At 45.9% G+C, this 23704-nt stretch overlaps 1 pseudogene; it reads right to left on the bottom strand.

Annotated features, from left to right (window-relative positions):
• Positions 1-4074: 4074 nt before the first annotated feature.
• LOC116830393 (olfactomedin-4-like) lies at positions 4075-11807 on the bottom strand (annotated as a pseudogene).
• Between the last annotated feature and the right edge of the window lie 11897 nt (positions 11808-23704).

The raw sequence follows: 23704 nt of genomic DNA, 5'->3' as shown, positions 1-23704 counted from the left end.
CTTTAACCCCTTACAAACCCCTTTCCACCTCTCTCACTCCCCTTTTCTACTGGGCTTGTTTGATCTTTTCAGTGGAGCCAGATGAAAACCACAAATCCCAGTGAGAGCAACAGGTTGGAATACTAGACTGAACTCATCACCTAGCCTAGTCCATCCCAGAGTCCAGGACTGAGGGCAAATGTCTCCCCACTCTCAGGCCACCAGCTTCCACTCCTGGCCTCTCCCAGTGCAGCCAGCGATTCTGTGTGGCTGCATCAGGTGGGATTTCAACTGTTCCCCCCCCCGCCGCTAAATTCACCCCTGTTTTGCAACCACTCTGCACCAAGAGCACCTTCCTTCCCTTCCCTAGAGCTGCTGGATGGCTATAAAGATGAGCTGGGCATTTGATTGATTCAGAATATTATCGTGCTCCCCTCCCGCCCCAACCCCCGCCCAAGCTGGTCTATTTGATTGTTGCAGGGCAAACAAAGGAGTCAGAGTTTAATGGAAATATTCAGCCCCTACACCAGTCTTCCAGCAAGGGAAGCAGAGTTGATAGGAAGGGAACTGGTTTGGATAGGAGCCCCCATCCCCTTCCTTTGCAAAATAATTTGGGGAGGGGAATCAGATCACTCTGTGCTGCAGATTCCCCTCTCTCAGGGGAGGGGGGAGATAAAAGTCTCAGCCTGCCATGTTGCTGACCTTTCGCATTCTCCTCTCCTGATGTATTTCCTCGTCCAAACCTCCCTCTCTCTCTCACTTGGAATTCATAGCACTAAGTACCGGCTTTGGGCTTTCTTCCTGGGTTACATGATCCCGACTTTAGTTTTGAAACAGATACAGCCAGGCACAAACTCACCCTCAAATGGCAACACCACCGAAAAATCACAAAACCAACCCAATATTACAAACCTATGGAGAATCACAGGGTCAAACACTCACCAACTGAAGCCCCAGCGGCTGCTCAGGTGAGTGATGTCCACTGCAGATGATGATCCTGTCTCCCACCGGACCAGAAGCTCCCTCGGTGTCTCCTCCAGCTGAGTGCTGGGAGGAGGGGAGAGGAAGGCTGTAAAACACTTGTACCTTCTCTTCCAGTCCCCACTCCTGACCTGCGCTGCCTTTGCCTCAGACCTCTGCTGGCCAGCATCTCTCATTGCCTAGCAGCAATAGCCACAGAGCTTTGCTTCAGGTAGAGACGCCGCCCGATCTGCATGGGTCCTCTTAGGCGCGGGGCCCAATTCCAGGAAATTGGTGGAATCAGCCTAAAGTCGGCCCTGTCAATATGTCAGGAGTGATGTGTAACTTGTTTGTACCTGTCTATAAGAATGCATTCTTGGGGCAGTGTCTTTGTTGGCCTAGGGGGCAGTGGAGAGTCCCCGCCACTGACTGAGCTGAGGCCATTGCCAGATGACACACATTCATAGTACGTCCTGTAGAGTCGAGTCTAGAGTGAACTATTACTGTGTTTCATTTCACAATAAACCTGGCCCTGCCTTCGTACCTGACCAGAGTCTGTGGTCATTGGGGGTTCCCTCGGGGTCTGCTGTGCCAGGATTTTCTGCAGAGCAAGGGCAGCACACAGAGGGAACGTGCATGTAGCTAGTTGATATCAACACAGAACAGAACAGAGCACCACACTAGGAGTGTCTGACAACACCTCCTACAAAAGAAAGTCGACTGGTTTGGCCTTGCCTGCTACTACCACGTTTGTTGCTACTCACAAGATTTCTCACAGTGACAATAATAGGACACAATAACAGCTTAGAACTGAGTAGTGGTCCAGGCTTAAACAGTCATAGATGCAGGACTAGAACTGGGGTCTGTAAACTGGATACTGTAATCCCTCTGCTATAGAGTCCTTCTGTCGACTCTTTGACCCACTGACTATTTAAGTATTTCATGCAAAGAGAAGCAGCTTCAGCAGATGAGATTAAGAAAGCCCCTCCCCCCACACTCCTTGTAGCCCAGTGCTTAGCATAGTCACTTGGGCAGTGAAAGACCTGGGTTCAAATGCTTGCTCTGAGACCAGAAGAGTGGAGATTTGAACCCTGGTCTCCCACAACCAGGCTGAATGCTTTAAATACTGTATATAAAAGGGCATCAGAACCTCCAAGTTGTCTTTTCTTTTCCCCCTTCAGACAAGTCTGACCTGGGTTAAACACCGAATTCCAGAGGCGGGTTCACAGCTGTGACTCCCAAGTGGCATTAAGTGGACTCAAGTCCAACCCTCTACTCAGCAGTTGCTATCGGCTAGCTTCAGCAGCCTCCCACTCAGCTGTTGTGAATCCCATTCTTAGGTTCCCAACTCTCCACATACATTTATACAGAGCTTGTGTAGCTGAGTCAGAGCTGAAGATTCCAGTAAGTAGCAGGGGTCCTAAAGTTAGGTGTTGCAAGACTGAACTTAAGTCCTCTTTGTGGATCTAGCCCCAAATTGCTCCTTAAAATGTGATGCCATATACAGTTGTCTTTTATGCCTGTGAATAGGGCAACCCTTGGGAATTAATGGGATCCCACTCCAAAAAACGTGAAGCAAGAAATGTTCTGCTGTCTTTTATTTTTTTATAGTTAAGCAAACCCTCAGTTGAACTACTGTGAATTCTTTAAAGGTCCGTGCTCATGGATCAGATTACTGCCCCAGTGATGGCTGGCTTTCAAATTCATTTCACACATTTTCAGGGAACTGATGCAGATACCTGGTAAGTGGCAGTACCTTACTTAAAAATGTGTCACCAGCCTCAGACCTCTCAAGTAACATCTCAACGTGGTAGAGAATGTTAATCTAACCAGTGAACATATTTCAATAGGTGGAAATAAAGTCCCTCTTCTAGTTACTGACATATTGATTCACATATTTGTGTTGTTCCAGGAGCTCTTAAACACTCTAACTCTGAAGGAATATGATTTCTGTTTCCAATATTGTTTGGTCAAGCTCGTTTCTTGCTGCATCCCAAAAATTTCCCAGCTGTTCTGCAATGACAAACAATTATAAGGTTTGGATTTTAATAACACTATTATACAAAAATTAATCATTCACATCTACTGATCCAGATTATAAAACAATGACAGAATTAATAAAAGACAACCAGTAAACATTTACTGAGTTTTCATAACTGTACATCTAATTATTTCTGATATGATTACAGTACAGATATTGATAAAAATCTGTGGCATTTTAAAAATAAAGAGCATATGACTGTGTCCCAACTTCAGTATTCTGTAACTGATAGATCATGTGCCAGATTCCCCCCAAGTGTAAGATAATTGATGCCAATGGAATTATACTGGTAATTAATTTGGCTCCTTGTTTTCAGGGTGTTTTTGGAAGATGCTAATGGAGATCACAGTGAATTGCAGACTAAATGGACTCCGGGACTATATGGAGCATGTAGGATGGCATAGCTTATGTTCTACTGCAGCATGTGCCATATACCAAGGGACTGCTTTCATTGGGCTTTGGATCAGGCCCCCAGAACAAGTGCTAAGAAAATGCAACCGTCCGAAAATGGTTAATACATTTTTTTCATGAAGTGCAACTTCAGGAAACTAATGCATTGGAGCCCTGCCATCCAAAATACATTGATGAGTTGCAAGAAGGAGCCAAGGCAACCGTTTCCACAGTTCAGCTTAACCAATGGCTGCTCTTTAAAAATTAAGTCCTAATTCTCCTCTGATTTTAATCTTTTTAGCAATATTTGAAGCCAATGCTTAATATAATATTTATGGCCTTGCATACTTTGAGCAATGATGACAAAACAGCGGTTCTGCATGTGTTATCCAAATACAGACATTCCTCCAAATGAACATCAGTGTGTGAGCAATCTCCCTATCATGATGCATGTTCTGTGCATCACTAAGTCATCTATTTAATCTATGTTTATAGCAGAGGCATTTCTAGTACTTCTGTTGCCATGATATTTAAACACCAGTAAAAAAGCTATGAACCTAATCTTGTACCAGGAAGAGAGCTTATTATCTTTCAATGGGACAGCTCATGGTAATAAACCTTATGTCCAGGAGCTACTCTTCATAGGATTAGACCCTAATTTAACACTGTCCAAAGGGATATAAAAATCGGACTTTCTGTGATTTCTAGTTGTTGTGTATATTCATATCAGTGAAACACAGGTTAAGAGTAAGATTGTATTTAACAAGGTAGCCATCATTGTAAACATACAGGACTTGGTCTGAGGGGTTATAGTTGATACTTTGAATTGTTTCTAACATTTTATCCACAGTTATGCTAATTTTACCTTCCTGTTCAGTGTTTGTGTCGTATGGTAAAATATTTGCTCTTTCCTAGTGTTGACCGGTCTTGTGGCATATAGAACACCACATATGTTGAAAGTGCTGGAAATGGATGGCTAGTACTGCCTTGTATTCCAAGTATGGAGCACATCAAGTGTGGTTTCATTGAGTTTGCTAATCATAATGTGCCCTGTGTTGTCCTCAGTTAAATAAATTACCCACAATCCACTTTCATCCACAGCAAAGTCTATATGTTTCCACCCAACACCATCATAAGAGAAATGGTTACCATAAGCAGCATTCGGCAGAGTTTTCCTCACAGCCAATGTGTTTGTGTTTAAATCAAGCTTGCCCATCTCTCTTCAATTATATACATTGTAATACATGCAGTTATTGTAAACTGTGGTGCCTCTGCCTTCCCCATATTGAATTTTTAACTCTCTAGCATTTTTTAATAGCAGCAAATCATCATAGGAATTATGAAGTCTGTAATATTCTAAGAGTCTCCCATCTGTGTTCAAAGGTGCAACCCAGTATAGGTCCTTCTGTGGAGTCCAAAGAGAGTAATCCCTACCCCAGGAACCATATTTGAAGAAAAATCCTCTCCAGTTCACCTGTACAACATAGGGCTGACGGATATTCATAATTCCATCATGACCACAACTGCCTGAAAGCAAAGAGAAAATGAAAGTTTTTCAAATGGCATGATTAGGAGAGAGGATTTAGTGTGTTCGCTTTTTAAGAATCAGCTTTGTTGCAAGAACAGAAATACATATCTTTGACAAAGATTTTCTTTGCACCATGTAAACAGCACATGGATTTCAGTTTTGTAGTGGTTCCAGTCTGAATGAAGTACAGTGGTCATACCACTAGAACTGGGATCATACTGAAAAAACAGCCAACAATCCAGCAACCCATTTTAGAGATCTCAGTTTTTAGTCGGTACTCACTTGCAGTAAATAAGTGATTAGCTTCTGTTTCAGATAAGTGACCAGTTTTCTCTTTCCACTTATTCTATGCTTTCCACCCCGCTGGGCTGGGAAATCACATAGAAAATACAATTTCAGAAGCATTTTAGGTCATTTTCTCCTGCACTGAAGCACAGTTCTGGAAATATGGGAAACTTCTTGTCTGACTGTACCACCATGAGTTTTAGAAGGTGGAGGGAGAATTAGCAGCACTAGTTCTGGAGGCTCATTTCAGATTAGCAAGCTACTGTCAAAATCAGCACTTTAAAACAATATTTCAGAGAGCCTTCCATCCGAGGCTCTCTGTCATAGGTCTCACCCCCACTCTGAACTTTAGGGTACAGAAGTAGGGACCTGCATGAACACCTCTGAGCTTAACTACCAGCTTAGATCTGGTCTCACTGCCACCATCCAGATTTCTGAGTACCTGGAAAACTCTCTTCCCCTCTCCCCCTCCAAAACCTTCCTCTCCCTGGGTAGCCTTGAGAGACTCTTCCACCAATTCCCTGGTGAACACTATTCTAAATCCCTTGGATCTTACAACAAGGAGCATTTAACCATCCCCACTCCTTTCCCCCCCACCAATTTCTGGTGAGTCTAGATCCAAACCCCTTGGATCTTAAAACAAGGAAAAATCAATCAGTTCTTAAAAAGAAAGCTTTTAATTAAAGAAAAGAAAGGTAAAAGACAAAAACCTCTGGGAGACAGCATACCAGCTGGTCTCACAGACAACAGATTTAAAACACAGGATGTTCCCCTAGGCAAAAACCTTAATACACATAAGAATACCCAATTTGATAATTTCCCTAATGGCACAAAGACAAGTTACAAGAGAAAATAAACAAAAAAACTATTTATTCCTTTCTAAAACTTACTACTCTGATAAGAGGCTGGTTCCTTGATCTTTTTTACTCCAGCTGAAACTGAAACTGACTCTAAACAAAGGAAACTTCCCTCCTTCCTTTTGAAGCATCTTGTTCCCCCATTGGTTCCTCTGGTCAGGTGTCAGCTAGGCTAGGTGAACTTCTTAACTCTTAACTATCTGTTTATAACACTCAAAGCAATTCAGATATTAATGAGCATAGCCAGGGCCGGGGCAACCCATTAGGTGACCTAGATATTTAGGGAGCGGTGACCGCCTAGACGGTCGTCTAGTGATATTTCGGGGGCAGGACCTTCCGCCGCCTCTATCAGAAGAGCCGGCGCTCCAGAGCATATCCTTACAAAAGCTCTGTAAGGTGGAAATTAATATCCCCAGTTTACATGTGAAGTAACTAAAGTGACCATACAACCTATTTCAACCAGGATAGTCTTGGTTTTTCTTATGATGCCCCAAGATAATTGAAATATCCTGTTTTTTTTATTTAAATCAGCCAAAATATTTGTTTTTTTATAGTTACACAATGCTTATTCAAGATGTATTGCTATGCTGAGTAGAATTTGCACTGTTTACTGAGAACAAACAGCCCAGTGGAATGAGCTTTCACAGTAATGAACAATGTCTGGAATGAAGAGAACTTGAATGAAAGTAAACACTATGAAAGCTGTTCGTTTGCTCAGAGCGACTGTTGATGACACTTGTTCAGTGTTTCACAATGAATGCAGAACACTAAAGTATTGGAAAAAATCCTCCACTCCAAAATATGCAGGTCTCCCTGGGTCAGAAGCTGGCAATGGTGACATCACTGCACTTAATAATAAAAGTATCCTTTTGTTTGACTCTTTGCAGCCCTAAAAGATATCACCATGAGTATGTGCCAGTATTTTTCCCCTTTAAAAGTATGGTTATCTAAGACACAGATGCTAAGTGACCTGCATAGTCACACAGCAAGTGAATGGCAGTGCCAAGACTCCAACCAACATTTCCTAACTCAAAGTCAGATGCTTTAACCACTAGACCTTGCTCCCTCTTAGAGGTGAAGTAACGTTTACCTGCCAAGACCTGAGTTTTATGTTTCTATTAATTGATCAATTCAGGGCAACAGCTGATGATATCAAATCAGTGCAGAGGTTGCACATGCTCTAGTTACCCCATAGTGAAAGGGAACTTTTTTGCAACCAGCTTTTAAATTCATGGGGGAGTTATTGAAAAGTATATGGAGGCAAACTTGGTTTGGTGTGTTTATATAGCTGCTGATGTGTGTGTGTGAGGTCTGTGCAAGGCACAGGTGTAGGTTTTTTAAAAGTACTTGGTTTGTTTCAAACCAACAGGGTTTTTTACTGTGCAAAATGTGGTTTAAAATGGATTTTAAAAGCAGTTTGGTTTTTTATTCTGCAAAATGAGATATATTTAAAAAAAATGTTTGTGAGTTTTTTTGTTTTGTTTTGTTTAAGTGGTAGAAATAAACTCAAAACCTGTTTGCTGTACAGCCTGAAATGGATTACTTGTTTTAGAGCTATGACTTTTTAAATAGAAAAACACACTAATGAATATTTAGTTTTTAAGTTTACAAGATGGTTTCATGTGTTTTATAATAATGTTGTTTGCTCCACAGTATGGTTAAAACATGAGAGATCCTTAGACCAGAGGGAAACCAAGCTCAAAAGAAAAAGTAAAGAGACAGGTGCAAAGGAAAATTCATCAGCATCAGTGACTGATGGATGGATGGATGAAGCCCAGTAAATATATTTTGCTTATTGGTTTGGTTGTTCTATGAGGTTTTGTATTTTTAGTAAATATATAGGTGTGGGTGAGTGTCATGGACTCACAGATCGTGCCCACACTTGGCCCTGTGTGGTCCGTGAGGGGTGCCCCTTTCAGTGAGACAGCCCTTCTCGGGGGTCCACTCTCTCTCGGGGTCAGGCCCCTCCACCTCCTGGAGCTGCACCTCTCTGAGCCTTAGCACGTCTGTCTCTGCCGTGGGCCCCCTCCGGGAGTCCACACGCCTCGGACCACTTGCGTGGCCTCTATCACCCCCAAAGGGTCTGATGCATACCTACTGTTCTCTAACCAGAGACTCGCACGCAGCAAAAAGGAGGTTTTATTGAGAGTTGAACACAGCACAGGAAACTCTCAGGGCCTCAGGCCTGGCCTCTCGCAATAACACACATCCCAGTCTCCCTGCATCCAGGTGGGCTCTGCTGCTTCCCCTCGCCAGCCCGAGCCCCCTGCTTTCCCCGTGGGTCTCTGATATCCCCCGCCTCAAGCCCCGCCTCAGTCCATTGTCTCTCTCCAGGTAAACAGGGTCGTAAACAGGAAGGCCTGAGTCCCCTTCCTGCAGCACTACCTCTGGCTGGAACCGGCTGGTCAGGTCACCGGGTCCTCTCTCTGCAGCCCATTGTCCTCCACTGGTCAAACCGGTTTGTGTCTCCTGGGCTGGGTCCCGAGTCCCTCTCCGGTCTGTAACAACAAACTCCCTCTCCCCTCACCTCGTTAAACCAGTAACACCCAGGTACATTGAGTCCCACCCCCTGTGCATGCAAACCCCGGAAAAGACAGAAAACCCCAAGAAAACCCCCACAGTGAGAAAGATGGTAAAGTTCAGTTTTGTTAAATGGTCTTCCCTACCCCCCCATAGGCACAGGCATCTTTTCTGACAATTCTGTAGTCAGAGCTACAAGGACACCTCCTCCAGAACTGCCAAAAAACCAGAAATCTGCTTTGAGACCTTTAACAACGCAAAACAGCATAAGAATACAGACGAAGCATCAGGGCAATCTAAACCTCATATACATCAAACCCAAGGGCAAAACAATACTCTGGTAAAAAAAAACCACACCACTACATCTCCAGTTCCTCAGCGGCCACTGCCACACCAAACCCAGAGAAAACTGTGAGCAAAAACGCCCACATTCACAAACCCAGAGCACGCACACTAGGGGTTCTGAACGTGCACAAAACCACACACATTCACAAACCCAGTGCATGTGCTCGAGGGGCTGTGAATAAAAAAACGAAGGACTGACAAACCATTCTCCCAAAACCATAAGCTCGTCACAGCTCCCCTATATACTAGTATTTGGGAAGAGTTTGATACTTCATTCAGAAAACTGAAAACTGATGGATGCTGTATCCTCGGGGGATCTAAAAGAACAGCATTCTAAAAAGATTTGGGAAAAATATGATACTTCGTTCAGAACACTGGTGAACTCTGTATCCTCAGGGGGCTAACGAACGACTGCAACTCACCTACTGGATGCTGAAATGAAGTCTGTTCTTCAAAGAACTGACTTAGCCAAATACTAAAAGGCTAAACTTTACAGTGCCATGCTTCAAAGGTACCTAATGTACATGAAGCAGAGTGATGCGGAAAAAGTGAAAATAAGTCTGTTTCCACCAGAACAGGAACAGAAAGTAACTGCCAAACCCCCAGAAACACCAAAGACCTCAGACTCTGTTGTTCAGGAGATGTTGGATAACGTGAATAAGCGTTATAAGAAATATGCATTAGTATTGCTAAATAAGATGAGCTGGATAAAAATCTCTCTTCATGGAACGATAAAGGGGCTTTTGTGAACAAAGACTCTGTGGTTAATGGTTCTAATATGCTCAACTTAGTCAGGGCCGTCACCCAGACACGCTGTGTTCCTAGCAGACATGTACCTAAAAGATGGGATGTGTTTATGAATGTCATGGCGGAACTGAACATACCATCTTCCGTCACAGGCAATGCAGCCAACAGAGATCTATTGGAATGTCTCACGACTTTGACTGCCACTTCTTAATCATTCATTTATTTGTGTTCACCTTGTTCACCAGCGACTCTCCCGAGCCACATTTGCGTTCCACTTCTAAGGGGGTGGACGAAGAGGCCACCATGCTCATTGGAATGTTTCACAAGTAGTTGATTTCTGCATTTGGGTTCCAGTGTATCCATCAATGGCTGGGCCAAAGGGCTCCCCTTGGTCGCTCCCTCCTACTCCTCGGGACTGTTGCTGATGTAGTGTTTTCTCCATGGATGGTCAAAGGGCCTCGGAGCTAAGACAGAGTCCGAAGTTCTCACGAAGGTGGTGAAGGAGTCCATGTTTCCCCTCAGCAGTCTTTCCACAATTTCTAAAAATCGTTTCCTTGGTAAAAGATGGCCTCTTCTGTCCGGCGCTTGCACTTATGGGGTAATGGTGCTGCACTGTGACTGACAGAGGGCCTTGGGATGGCCCACTTCTAGATGGTTCACCCCCCACCCGGATATCACCCTGATTGGTCAAATCTCCTCTTGATGTGGTCTTTTTGGGACAAACCCCATCCTGATTCATAGAGAGTGGTTGGAGGACTTCTTAGAGAGGGTCACATACCATGCTTCTGGTCATGTGGCCACCTTGATCCCGGAAGTAATACTCCCATGGGGTGAGACTTCCGGTGACAAGTGGGAGGGACTAAGTGGTCATGGGGGAGTGTTAGGGTTTGATTGATGGTAGGGCCCATATACTACTGCTGGGTGTCCGAGTCAAGAATAGTTGAGTACGTCCAGGCAGAACCAGAGCCAGTATCCAAATGCAGGCCAGATGTCGAAGCCAGGTGGTCAGACCAAAGATCAGTAAAGTCCATGCCAAGCCAAAGTCCAGATACATGCCAAAGGTCAAATCCAGGTAGTCAAAATCTGAGGGATTGGGGAAGATCAGGAGCAGGAGGCAATGCTAGAGCGGGTAGGTGGAGGTCCTGGACCAACGCTAGAGAAAGACAAGGAGAATACTTATCTAGGGTTCATAACCAAAATCTGGAGCCAAAAAGGGTGACTCCAAAGTCATAGCCAGAAACCGGAGCCATGATTCAAGCCAGAGTCAACAGCGAAGAAACCAGAGGGCAGGGCAGGGCAGGGTGGTACATGCGGGCGGAAACGAGGATGACTTACTGGAGCCCTAGAAACCCCTCATCATGAGACTCTTTTCCTAGGAATAAAAGAAGGACAACAGGATGACAAAGAAGTCTCTGACCCTGGGGTCCAAGCCAAGGGAAAAGACAGTTACTCTCCTTTGTAACTGTTGTTCTTCGAGATGTGTTGCTCATATCCATTCCAGTTAGGTGTGCGTGTGCCACGTACACGTTCATCCGAAGACTTTTTACCATATCAACACTTGGTGAGTCGTCCGGGCGCCACCTGGAGTGGCGCCGCTATGGCACCGGATATATACCCCAGCCGACCCAGCCACCCTTCAGTTCCTTCTTGCCAGCTACTCCGACAGTGAGGAAGGAGGGTGGGTTTGGAATGGATATGAACAACACATCTTGAACAACAGTTACAAAGGTGAGTAACCATCTTTTCTTCTTCGAGTTATTGCTCATATCCATTCCAGTTAGGTGATTCCCAAGCCTTACCTAGGCGGTGGGGTCGGAGTGAGATGTGCCAGAGTGTAAAACCGCTGAGCCAAAGGCTGCATCATCTCTAGACTGTTGGACCAGAGCATAGTGCTAAGCAAAGGTGTGGACCGAGGACCAGGCAGCTGCACGACATATCTCCTGGATTAGTACCCATGGGCCAGGAAGCCGGATGATGAAGCCTGAGCTCTGGTAGAATGTGCACTGAGATGGACCGAGGGAACACGAGCAAGGTCATGGCACGTGCGGATGCACGCTGTCACCCAAGAGGAGATCCTCTGGGAGTAGACAGGTAGGCCTTTCAACCGGTAAGCCACAGCAACAAAGAGTTGGGGGGATTTCCGGAAGGGCTTCATCCGATCGATATAAAAATCGAGCGCCCTATGGACATCTAAGGAGTGTAACTGCTGTTCCCGCCAAGATGAGTGAGGCTTCGGGAAGAAGACCAGAAGGAAGATGTCCTGATTGGTATGGAAGGCTGACATCACCTTAGGGAGGAACGCCGGATGTGGTCGCAACTGTACCTTGTCCTCGTGAAAGACAGTATACGGTGGGTCCACCATTAGCGCTCGAAGCTCGGATACTCATCTGGCTGATGTAATGGCTACTAGGAAAGCTGTCTTCCAGGACAGGTATAGCAGCGAGCAAGTTGCCAATGGCTCGAATGGTGGAAGCATAAGCCTGCTTAGGACTAGATTGAGGTCCCAGGTAGGGGCAGGGCAGTGTACTTGGGGGTAGAGACGCTCCAGGCCCTTGAGAAATCTAGTAACTAAAGGATGGGAAAACACGGAGAGTGTCCACTCTCTCTTGGATGGAATGTGGAGGTGCTGCCAAGTGCACCCTCAGAGACGATATCGCCAGGCCCTGCTGCTTAAGGGATCAGAGGTAGTCCAAGATAGTGGAGATCAAGACCTGAGAGAGAGTAGCATTCTGCGTTTCACATCAGCAGGAGAAAAGTTTCCACTTGGCCAGATATGTTGACCAAGTGGAAGGCTTTCTGCTACTCTAGGAGTATATGCTGTACCGGGGCATAACAGTGTAACTACGACATGTTTAGCCATGCAGGAGCCATGCCATGAGATGGAGGGCCTGCAGGTCTGGGTGGCAAAGATTGCCGTGGTCCTGCGTTATGAGGTCCGGGTGGAGAGGCAGGGTAATTGGGCTGGCTATGGACAGGTTGAGCAGTATGGTGTACCAATGCTGTCTGGGCCACGCTGGCGTGATCATGATTAGGTGCGCTCTGTCCCTGCGGAGTTTTATCAGGACCTTGTGAACCAGTGGGAATGGAGGGAAGGCATAAAGCAGCCGGTGCTTCCACGACATGAGGAATGCTTCCGAGATTGATCCCGATAAAAGACCCTGGAAGGAGCAGAACACTTGGCATTTCCAGTTCGTGTGAGAGATGAAAAGGTCTATGTGGGGAAAGCTCCACTTCTGGAAGACCAAATGAATAACTTCTGGTCTTTTCGACCATTTGTGGTAGAGGAAGGATCTGCTCAGCTGATCTGCTAGAGTGTTCCGAACCCCTGGAAGAAAGGACGCTACCAGGTGTATCGAGTGGGCTATACAGAAATCCCAGAGTCGGATGGTCTCCAGACAGAGGGGGGAAGATCGAGTCCCTCCCTGTTTGTTGATATAATACATGGCCATTGTGTTGTTTGTAAACACTGAGACACAACTGCCGTGTAGATGCTGCTGGAAAGTCTGGCACGCCAGACGGACTGCTCTCAGCTCTCGGACATTTATGTGAAGCGTAAGCTCCTATGGTGACCAAAGGCCCTGGGTACGAAGGTATCTGAGGTGAGGTCCCCATCCGAGAGATGACGCATCTGTCGTCACGGACAGTGAGGGTTGTGGCGGATGGAACGGTAACCCTGCACATACCAGGGAGGGAGTTAGCCACCAGTCGAGGGAGCATAGGGTGCTCGGGGGAAATGGTGACTATTGCATCTATCAGGTCCCTGCCTGGACGGTAGACCGAGTTGAGCCATGTTTGTAGGGGTCATAGGGGGAGCCTGGCATATTTGGTCATATTGGGGACCCCGCTCCCCAACACTGGCATAGGGTTTGTTGTCTGATCGCGAGAGTGACAGGCAACACCAGCAAGGTCTGATCAAAAGCTCTTTATTGACAAGTGCATGCATCTATAGAGAGCAGCTCATCTCCAGAGAGAACCAGCTTGCTTCTTTACAACTAGCATATGATTTTATAGACAGTTCCGTCGCGTCACAAATTATTCATTTAGCAGTCCAATCCCCTTTTACTAATTACTAAAACCCAAAACCTTTATTATGTATATATTTTTTGTTAAAACTAATTGATTAATATGAATAATACTGCCTTAACAATTACTACAAACAAGAATGATATGATTTATGTGAGTAATAATAATGCCTTAACAATCGCAAGTAAGCAAGAATGTAAGGGAGTCAGAAAGAAACAGAGAACAGAAACAGGGAATTTTGCCATTGTTCCTAACACAGTGCATCTGGTACCCTGCCAGGAATGCCGTTCCTTTCTTATCTTATGGTTGCCTAACTCTGTGAGAGACAGGCAACTCCCGGGCGTTTTCTACTTATGAATTACCCAGAAGGCTCTGTTAGCCTGACTTTGTTCAGGTTGGCATAACTGGCTTTGTGATACATTTCCAGTTAGGTCTAACAATCCCCCCTTTGTCCCTAGAGGACCGTGATGGGACTCTTGGGATAATAGTTCCATCAAATAAGATTGTCAAGATTATTTTGGGGTTAAGTTAAAAGAGACATCATCCGCCGCCCTAAGAGGGTACATTTCTATTGGTTGACGAAGGGCAGAAAGATAACTTCTAAGCAAGGCAATCCTATTTGAAGGCCACAGCAAAGGTAATCTTATTTGAAGGCCACAGCAAAAGAGCAACCCAATTGCTATCACCACCAGCAGGGAGGTAAAAATGCTCTTTAGCCACCCAAACCAATTACCAAAACCCCAAGAGCCCAACCAATTATCGTCACTATTTTGCGTTATGTGTGTGACAATGTCAAGCAACTTAGCTAGCCTATTTTCAATACTTTGGCTATGATCAGAAAGGTTAAAGCAACAGAGGTCTTTAAATTCCTCACAGCCATGATCATGCCTTAGAAGGAGATAATCTATCGCAGCGTGATTTTGGAACACCCCTTCTCGGACCCCCAAGAGTTCCGAGGCCAAGTCAGAGATTAAAGATGCAGTTAAGTTAATGGACTTGGCGAGGGCGCAGGCCACCTTAGCAAGTTGGAGCTCTGCATCTAAGGCGAGGCCTGGGACTCCGACCAGTGAAGTAGCAAGAGCTATGGCCTGAGATCTAGACACCAGATTTACCTTGGAATCGCAAGTCTCGTCCAGAGGCAGGCCACGTAGAGCCCTCCGGGTCAGTCCAAGCATTTCTGAAACTAAAGCACGGACAGGGACAACCCCCATGGTTAATCGTCCTAAAGAGCAGGGGCCCCCAAACTATTAGCTGGGACACAGGTAAATGCGGATAGTCCGCAGAGCAAAAACCACCCACGGGGAAGGTATAAGTGTGAATGAAAATAGAAAATCGAGGTAGGAGCAACAGAATAATTCATCTCATGATCTGTTAAGTTAGTAACAGCCTTTTGAGCACTGACAATAGTAAAACAGGAAGTGACATTTGAGGATATGGCCATTAGCCGAATTTGAAGGCGATGCTGGTTTGTATAGGGCTTAGGATGCAAGATAGAGCCAAAGTCAGACAGCTGCTGGGCCTTCAACTTAATATTGTAAGCAGTGAGTTCACTATAGTTGTGAATATCTTGCAAGGGCATAGCTACTCCCACAAAACAAGTAGTAAACACAGAGCCTAAAGTATAACCACTCCCTACGCAAAAGTGGGAGGAATTTGTGGCTGTGACAGCTAAAAGGGCCCACCAGTTATCTTCTGGGGAGAGAAAAGGTGCAGGGGCCAACTGTCCAGAAACAGTAAATACCCATACAAGAATTAAAAACATGGCGAGACTATATATTGCATTTGAATAATAACTTGAGTTTCAAATTGTCCGATGTTTCGGTTCCTGCAACCTAACCAATTCATTGTTTGGAGTTAGGATTTTACGGTGGTGGTACAGCTGTCAGTTGGGAGTAGTAGTGGTAGTCGCTGTGTTACCGGTATGACGCCTCATGAGTCGGAGCTTCAGGTCGCCCATAGGGGTAGCAGTCCATTTGTCTGGAGCACAAGTTTCGTCTGTTTCTGGTTCACCTGTTTCTCAGTGGGGTGACCGTGCGCAGCTCCCTCGAAGTCCGACGTCGTCTGATTCTGGGGAACCTTTTACCAGGTCAGGTTCCCGAGCGGTGCTCCTCTTGAGTCTGGTGTGATGAATCCAAATAGGTAACTCCTTTACCCAGACGGCGGTAGGGCTCGTTAGGAGGATCTCAGAGGGCCCCAGCCACAGCGGTTGAAGCGGCACTTCTTGTATGCCTTTACCCATACGGAATCACCTGGTAAAAAAGAATGAACAGCTTCCCACAATGGTAAAGACTGGGAATGAGCAGAGTACTTTTGTAATGTTACTAGATGGCGCTGTAACTCCTTTACATAATTTTCTGTTTCATTAGCCATATCAGAGTCACTAGGAATTGCTAACAAAGGAAAAAAGGTTGGAGGCGCATGCCCAAACAAAAGTTCGTAGGGGGCCAGCCTAGTCCTAGCATTTGGAGACATTCGGATAATATAGAGTGCAAGAGGCAGAACCTTAGTCCATTTCAGCTTGAGCTCTTTGCACAACTTTGTCAACAGATTTTTTAAAGTCCCATTCATATGCTCCACCTGGCCCGAACTCTGAGGGTGCCAGGTAGCATGAAAAGCCCATTTTGTTCCTACAGCTGCAGTAAGTTCCTTGCAAATCCTTGCTGTGAAATGAGTACCTTGATCAGAGTCAATTACCTCAGGAGGGCCAAACCTTGGGATCACTTCATTAAGTAGAATTTTGCATACTGCAGTTGCAATAGTTAGGGCTGTAGGATAGACTTCGACCCATCCCATAAGCTGGTCGACTATAACCAGCAAATGCCGCTCCTCTTTAGAGGAGGGTAAATCAGTAGGTGCTGCATAGGTCTGTGAGCCCACCTGCGTCCCCCAGGCAGTGCTTGTTTGCTCACTCCCTTTGGATTGCATTGCTGGCACAGAGCACAGTTCTCTACTATTCTTCTGGCTATCTCATAAAGTCCTGGAGAAACAAAGTGTCTTAGAACAATTTGGACCATTTTGTTTGCTCCCAAGTGTGTATTGCTGTGAATTTGTTGCACCACTTCATTCTGATAACTTTTAGGCAATACATAGCGACCATCACATTCCCAAAATCCTATTGAGTTAGGCATAGCTCCCCACTTTTCCCATATTGTTTTTTCACTTTCCGATGCTTGTTGTTGCCAGTTTAAGAGAGGAGAACTTACAGCCAATTGTGTATTTTGTAGGGCAGCTGCCTTAGCAACTTCATCTGCAAGCCAGTTCCCTGCTGATACAGGTTCAGTTTGTTTAGTATGAGCTCGGCAGTGAATAACCGCAATTTCTTTAGGAGTTTGAATAGCTTGCAACAATTCAGCAATTTTTTTCTATGGGGAATCTGTGATCCTGAGGAAGTAATAAATCCCCTCTCCTTCCAAATAGCTCCGGTAGCATGACATACTCCAAAGGCATATTTAGAGTCAGTATAAATGTTAACCGTTTTCCCTCTAGCGTACAAGCAGGCGGCTGTTAAAGCCTGTAATTCTGCAGACTGAGCGCTTGTCCCTGGTGACAAAGGCTTCTCTATCAGTACTGTGCAACAGTCTGTGACTGCATATCCAGAGTGTCGAATACCATTTCTTACAAAGGCAGAACCATCTACAAACAACTCCAACTCCGGATTAATTAGAGGAACATCAGTCAAGTCAGGTCACGGGGTAGAAACCTGATCCAAAACCTGCAAACAGTCATGTATTGTTTCCTGACCCTCTTCATGAGGTAACAGAGAAGCTGGATTTAAATTTGCACACCTCTTTAAAACAACCCCATGAGTTATTAACAGAGTCACTTCATATTTTGACAACCTCTGATTAGTTAAATGTTTGTGCTGCTGTGAATTTAACAAACTTGCCACTGCATGGGGAATATGCACTGTTAATGGATGTCCCAAAACAATTTATTGAGCTTTTTCTACCAATAATGCCGCTGCTGCCACATTTCTAAGGCAGCCAGGGTGTCCTTTAGCTACTGGATCCAGCTGTCCTGAAAAGTAAGCCACTGGTCGTGGAGCATTACCAAATGACTGTGTCAATACTCCCGAGGCTACTCCCTTCACTTCATGTACATACAAATCAAAAGGCTTACTATAATTGGGTAGCCCCAATGCAGGAGATCGAATAAGAGATTATTTTAATGCTTTAAAGGCTTTTAATTGCTCAGAGTTTGGATGTAGGGGCTCTTCAGCCTCCTCCTTAGTTAGTTCATATAAAGACTTTAGCCAGTCTCCTGCTGAAATAATCCAAGGACGACAGAATCCAATCATACCAATAAAACCCCGCATATCACGTTTAGTGGTAGGAAATGGGATGTTAACTATAGCTTCAATTCGTTTGGGATCCAAGCTAAGCACTCCGGGACCCAAGGTGTACCCAAGGTACTTTACCTCCTTTTGGGCCCATTGTAACTTTGTGGGGTTAACTTTATGTCCTTTTCCTGCCAACTGGTTAAGCAGGTAAACAGAGTCAATTTCGTTATCCTCTCGAGTCTTTGAAGCTACCAAAATATCATCAACATAAGTCACTAGCGTAGAGGCAGCTGGCAACTGGACATCTTTTAAATCCTCTGCTAAAACTCTGGCAAAGACACCCAGGGCTTCCACATAACCTTGAGGCATTCTAGTCCAAGTGAGTTGTCCTGGGGAAGAACTTTCACTCCCTTTTCCTGCTGTGCCAGGGACCCCCCAAGTAAATGGAAAAAGATACAGTTTTTCTGGGGCCACCGGTACAGAGAAAAAAAGCATTTGTCAAGTCCATACATGTAAACCATTCCGCTTCAGGTGGCACCATTGCCAAAATATTACTCGGATTTGGCACCACAGGATGTTCTGGAATCACATACTGATTAATAAGTCTTAAGTCCTGCACGATTCTATATACAGGTTTCCCATCAGGGCCAGGCTGTGGCTTCTTTACAGCCAGAGTGGGAGTGTTACATGGGGAGACACAAGGCACTAAGATTCCTTTGTTCCTGAAATTCTGTACAAGGGGCTCAAGTCCACGTATGGCCTCAAATTTCAGAGGATATTGCCTTTGAGCTGGTGGAGGCATGTTAGCTTTTATCACTGGATTTAAAGGTGAAGCAGACTTTACCAACCTCACATCATGCTTTCCTCCCCACACTATAGGGTTAACTTCATTCTGGACTTTATGGGGAAACATCTCGCAGTTGCTGTCAGTTAACTGCATTAACAGATAAGCCTTTTCCACTGGGAATCTGAGGGAAATGCTTTCTGGAGTGCAGAAAATTTGAGCGTGCAGCTTACACAACAAATCCCTTCCCAACAGATTCACTGGACCATTCATTAATAGAAAAGAATGTTGAACTGAAATAGGACCCAAAGTAGCCATACAATCATTTGTCATAAAATGCCGTTCCAGCTTTCCAGTAACTACGATTACACATTTTTCTGTTTTAATCTTTGGTGCTGCTCCCTTAGGTATAGCCGAATGAGTAGCCCCCGTATCTACTAATAATTCAAAGGTCTTTTGTCCTAACCTCAGGGGAACTACTGGAAATCATGCATCACATTTAATCTGTACCATTCCGGCTTCATAAACCTCAGAACCCCAGGGGAGCGGCGCCTCCCTTCATTCATGATCTACGGAGAACTGACCCACAGCCTCACAGTTGGAATCAGATTTCAGTTTAAGGGGACAGTATCTCTGCCAGTGTCCTTCCTCACCACAGCAATAGCATCTGGTATTTTTACCGGGAATCACGCTTCCGCCTTGCCCACATCCGCGTCCCCTACTGAGTCCAATCCCGCATCCTCCCCTAAAACCGATATTCCAGCTCCGACCCCTTCCTTTACCTCCCGACATAGCCACTGCCAACAGAGATACTTGATCCTTCAGATCCTTCTGTCTCTCTTTCTTTCTCTCTTTGTCTTTTAGCTCTTCCCTTCCATTAAAAACACACGTAGCAATATTGACTACTTTGAGTAAACTTTTTCCTTGCATCCCATCCGGATGTTATCTAAATCTTTTTGCAATGTCCTCTGCACACTGTGCCATAAAGACCATCTTAATCATTTCTTTCCCAGAATCCAACTCCACATCCAGATTACCGTGCTTTCCGATCTCTTTTGTCAGCCCAGTACAAAACTCGGAAGGATGCTTGTTTGGAAATTGAATGCATGCAGTAACCTTACTCCAATTCGAGGTAGCCTTTCCTGCTGCTTTTAACCCATGCAAGACAGCCTGTCGATAATCTTTCAGCTCGTCCCTACCCTCATCTGTATTTGGGTCCCAATTTGGCTCTGCTCAGGGCATTACTCTATTGTTAGAAGACTCATAAAATGCAGTAGGTTTTCCTTAACTTTTTGACACTCATCTTCAGTTAACAGGGTATCTAACAACTGGTTCACATTTGCCCACGTTGGTAAGTGAATAGAAAATATAGTCCGAAACATTCTTTCCACTGTCTCAGGATCATCCCGAAGACGTGGCATATATTTTTGCCAATTTAGTAAATCTGAAGTCGGGAATGGTATATGTGTGTACACCATCAAAGGTGACCCGGTAGTCTGGGGTACAGGATAAACCCATAAAGGGGCCTGAAGTACGGCGTTACTCCCAGATAACTCCCCCACAGACTCTTTTTTCTGGTTCTGGTTTATCATCTGCCCCTCCTCTAGGGCTTCGCTGTAAAGGGACTCTCATTGGAATATACCTATCTTCCTCTTCTGCCTGAACTACCGGGGCATAAGGTGGAGGTTTTTGGACAGAATCCTCTAAACAAACCACTTCAAAAGCTGTACATCTCTCTTTTGGCTTATAATTATACCATACAATAAATAATCCACTTGTCCAGGTCTAAGATCAACCAGAATATCCCTCAGGGAATTCATCCTCTCTACGGAAAAAGTTCCACAGCTTGGCCAATCTTTAGTCGGGAACAAATGAGCAGTAAAGGCCGGCCATTGAATTTGTCATACATTTCTTATTTTAGATTTATCCAAATCAACATTTCCAGAAATTTCTTCCCAATCTCTAAGTATTAGAGACAACAGGGCATCCCCCAGGCATTTACTGCCAAATTGTCACATGTTTCTCACGTTGAGAAAGAAAGAACTCTAACTCCTCTTTCCCACGCTGAGCACTCGCTTACCTCTCCAGGGGCTCGACCACTCGAATATCTGGACTGGGACTCTAACCCAGACGATCAGGATCCTGCGCACACGTGCACCGGGACTCTAACCCAGGCAACCAAACCTGAACCCTACTCAACGGGTAGGTTGACGTTGCTGGATTTTGTTACGAGCCGAAGCTGGTTAACGGAACTCACCTTATCGCCAGTGCAGAGATCAGATCACCAGGCAAAGCTCCTAGAACCCAGAGGATGCGCGCTGCTTTGCCTCAGTGCCCGAAACCCCACACCGGAGAGTCAGATGAGTCCCGGCAGAGTCGGCAAAACTGTTGGGGATCCCACTCCCCAACACTGACACACGATTCGTTGTCTGACCACGAGAGTGACAGGCAACACCAGCAAGGTCCGATCAAAAGCTCTTTATTGACAAGTGCATGCATCAATAGAGAGCAGCTCGTCTCCAGAGACAACCAGCTTGCTTCTTTACAACTAGCATATGATTTTATAGACAGTTCCGTTGCGTCACAAATTATTCATTTAGCAGTCTAACCCCCTTTTACTAATTACAAAAACCCAAAACCTTTATTATGTATATATTTTTTGTTAAAACTAATTGATTAATATGAATAATACTGCCTTAACAATTACTACAAACAAGAATGATATGATTTATGTGAGTAATAATAATGCCTTAACAATCGCAAGTAAGCAAGAATGTAAGGGAGTCAGAAAGAAACAGAGAACAGAAACAGGGAATTTTGCCATTGTTCCTAACCGTGCATTGGTACCCGCAAGGGAATGCATTTTCTTCTATGTGTTTGCCTAACTCGTGAGAGAAGGCAACTCCTGGGCGTTTTCCATTATGAATCCAGAAGCCTCTGTTTGCCTGACTTTGTTGGTTGGCAACTGGCTTGTGAACTATTCCAGTTAGCCTATACAGTATAAGTACAGGCAGCCATGTGACCTAGGAGCGAGACAGGTGCGAGCGAGGTAGTCGGGAAGTTCTGAGACCTTGAATGATCATTGCCATTGCCTGGAATCACGGCAGTGTAGGTAGCTAGATTGGAGTCCAGGGTAGCCTATAAGTCTACCTCTGTGTGGGATAGTGTGGTTTTTCCACATGAGCATTAGCTAAGGTGTGAATAGGTCCTACAATGTCTATATGCTGTCTGATCTGTGTCTGAGGTCCTTGATGCGCCAGTCCGTCCGATCGGAATACATGTTATCCGTGTTCAGAGTGTTGCGGCGATCACGGCCATCCACTGGTAAACATGCTTGGGGACTGGAGAAGGCAAGTGCTGGAGTGGTGCTACAACGCGAAGTACTCTTGTGTGGAGGAAAATGGCGATGTGGAAGTTACTTCCCTTCATATCAATGGGCACATAGACCAGTCATCCAGGATCCAAGGACGGATAATGGTCTCTAGGGAGACCATGCAGAACTTCACTTATCTAAGACTTGTGGGCCTCGCAGGTCTACGGATGGGCCTGGAGCCCTTTGCTTGGGATCAGAAAGTACGGGAGAAACCTTGCCTTCTATTGTGGCACCTCCTCATGTCTATGGCGAGGAGATCCTGCACCTCTTGTAGAGGAACTAGCTCGTGAGAGGGGTCTGCTGAGGTGACGGGTGGAGAGGTGAGGGGTATCGCTTGTTTCACAGCTGCGTAGACCATAGGCCCCTACTGAGTCAAATTTTGGGGAACCCCCGCGGGAGACAGTAGGGAGGACAAGGTTGGAGAAGGGGAAAAGGATCTCTCTGAAACTGGTGCATACCGTGTCGGGCGCACCTTCAAAAGGTAGACTTAGGCTCGTGTGGTTTTTGCCCTGGGCTGTTCTTCTGGCCTCTCTGGTCCATTTGCTCAGTTCTGGTCAGGGCGGTTGCTTGCAGGCTGCTTCTGTGACTCTCTCTCAGCTTTCACCTGCTTCCTGGGCTGCTTGTCTGGCCCCTCTGGCTCTGGTTGCTGCAGCTCCCCTCCCAGGGCAGGTCTCTCTCTCTGGGCTGTGCTCTGGCATTTTGCGCTGCAGCTCTGCTCTTAGCAGCTTAACTTGGGCCCCTGCTCTCTCCTTAGCTCGGCCCCACTCTGTCTGACCCAGGCAATTCCAGCTCACACGGAGGATGGGACCCACCCTGGGCTTCTGTCTCTTTGATTAGCCTGCCCGCCCTGTCAATCAGGCTGACCTGGAGCATTGGCCTCTCGCCATTGTTCCTGGGAACTCTCAGTCTCAAGGTCCTGATCTGCCATCGATCTCTCCCCTTTTAGTGCTGGGAGCTAGCAACCAAACACCCCCACTGAATGTTAGTAAGGGGATAACAGTCCCCTTCCATTTAGGCTGGGACCCAGTCCATTTCTTAGATCTACACCCAGGATTGTGTGACCAGGACCACAGCACTTCCTCTACGTCTCAGTTCCCACCTGCCAGATGGGGAGGATCCTTCCCTGCCCCAAAGTATTAGGAGGCAGTTTCATTCCTGGCTGGGAAGAGTTCAGATACCTGGTGGGTGGATTGGGCCCCAGGTGGGGGGGATGGTCAGACATTCGCTGCGTCAGGGGTGACACGGGCCATGGAAAGGTCTGAGCAGTGACGACAGGGGAGGGGCTCCATGTCAGACCACCCCTCCCAGACTGCAATGGCTATTGAGTATAACCCCTGGTTCTGTGGATGCTCTCATTTCTGGGCCAGCCCCACAACCCAGACAGCCTGATTCTTCTGAACCAGTATCTGGCCTGACCCCAACTGCAGGGGTCAGGGTGGGGCATGGTATTGAGTGAGGTGCTCGGCCTTGGTTTCTCTCAGTGCTGTGAGGTCTATGGCCGCTCCCCCCAGCTTTTCCTCCCCAGGCACAGTGAGACAGAGCAGTACTTGCGGCAGGGAGTGGGAGCTCCTGGTCATGCGAAGGGGAGGCCCT

The sequence above is a fragment of the Chelonoidis abingdonii genome, chromosome 1 (assembly GCF_003597395.2).
Source record: "Chelonoidis abingdonii isolate Lonesome George chromosome 1, CheloAbing_2.0, whole genome shotgun sequence".
NCBI classification, from domain to species: Eukaryota; Metazoa; Chordata; order Testudines; family Testudinidae; genus Chelonoidis; species Chelonoidis abingdonii.
Note: the sequence above shows the minus strand (reverse complement) of the source record. Positions and strands in the feature narration are given on the sequence as shown.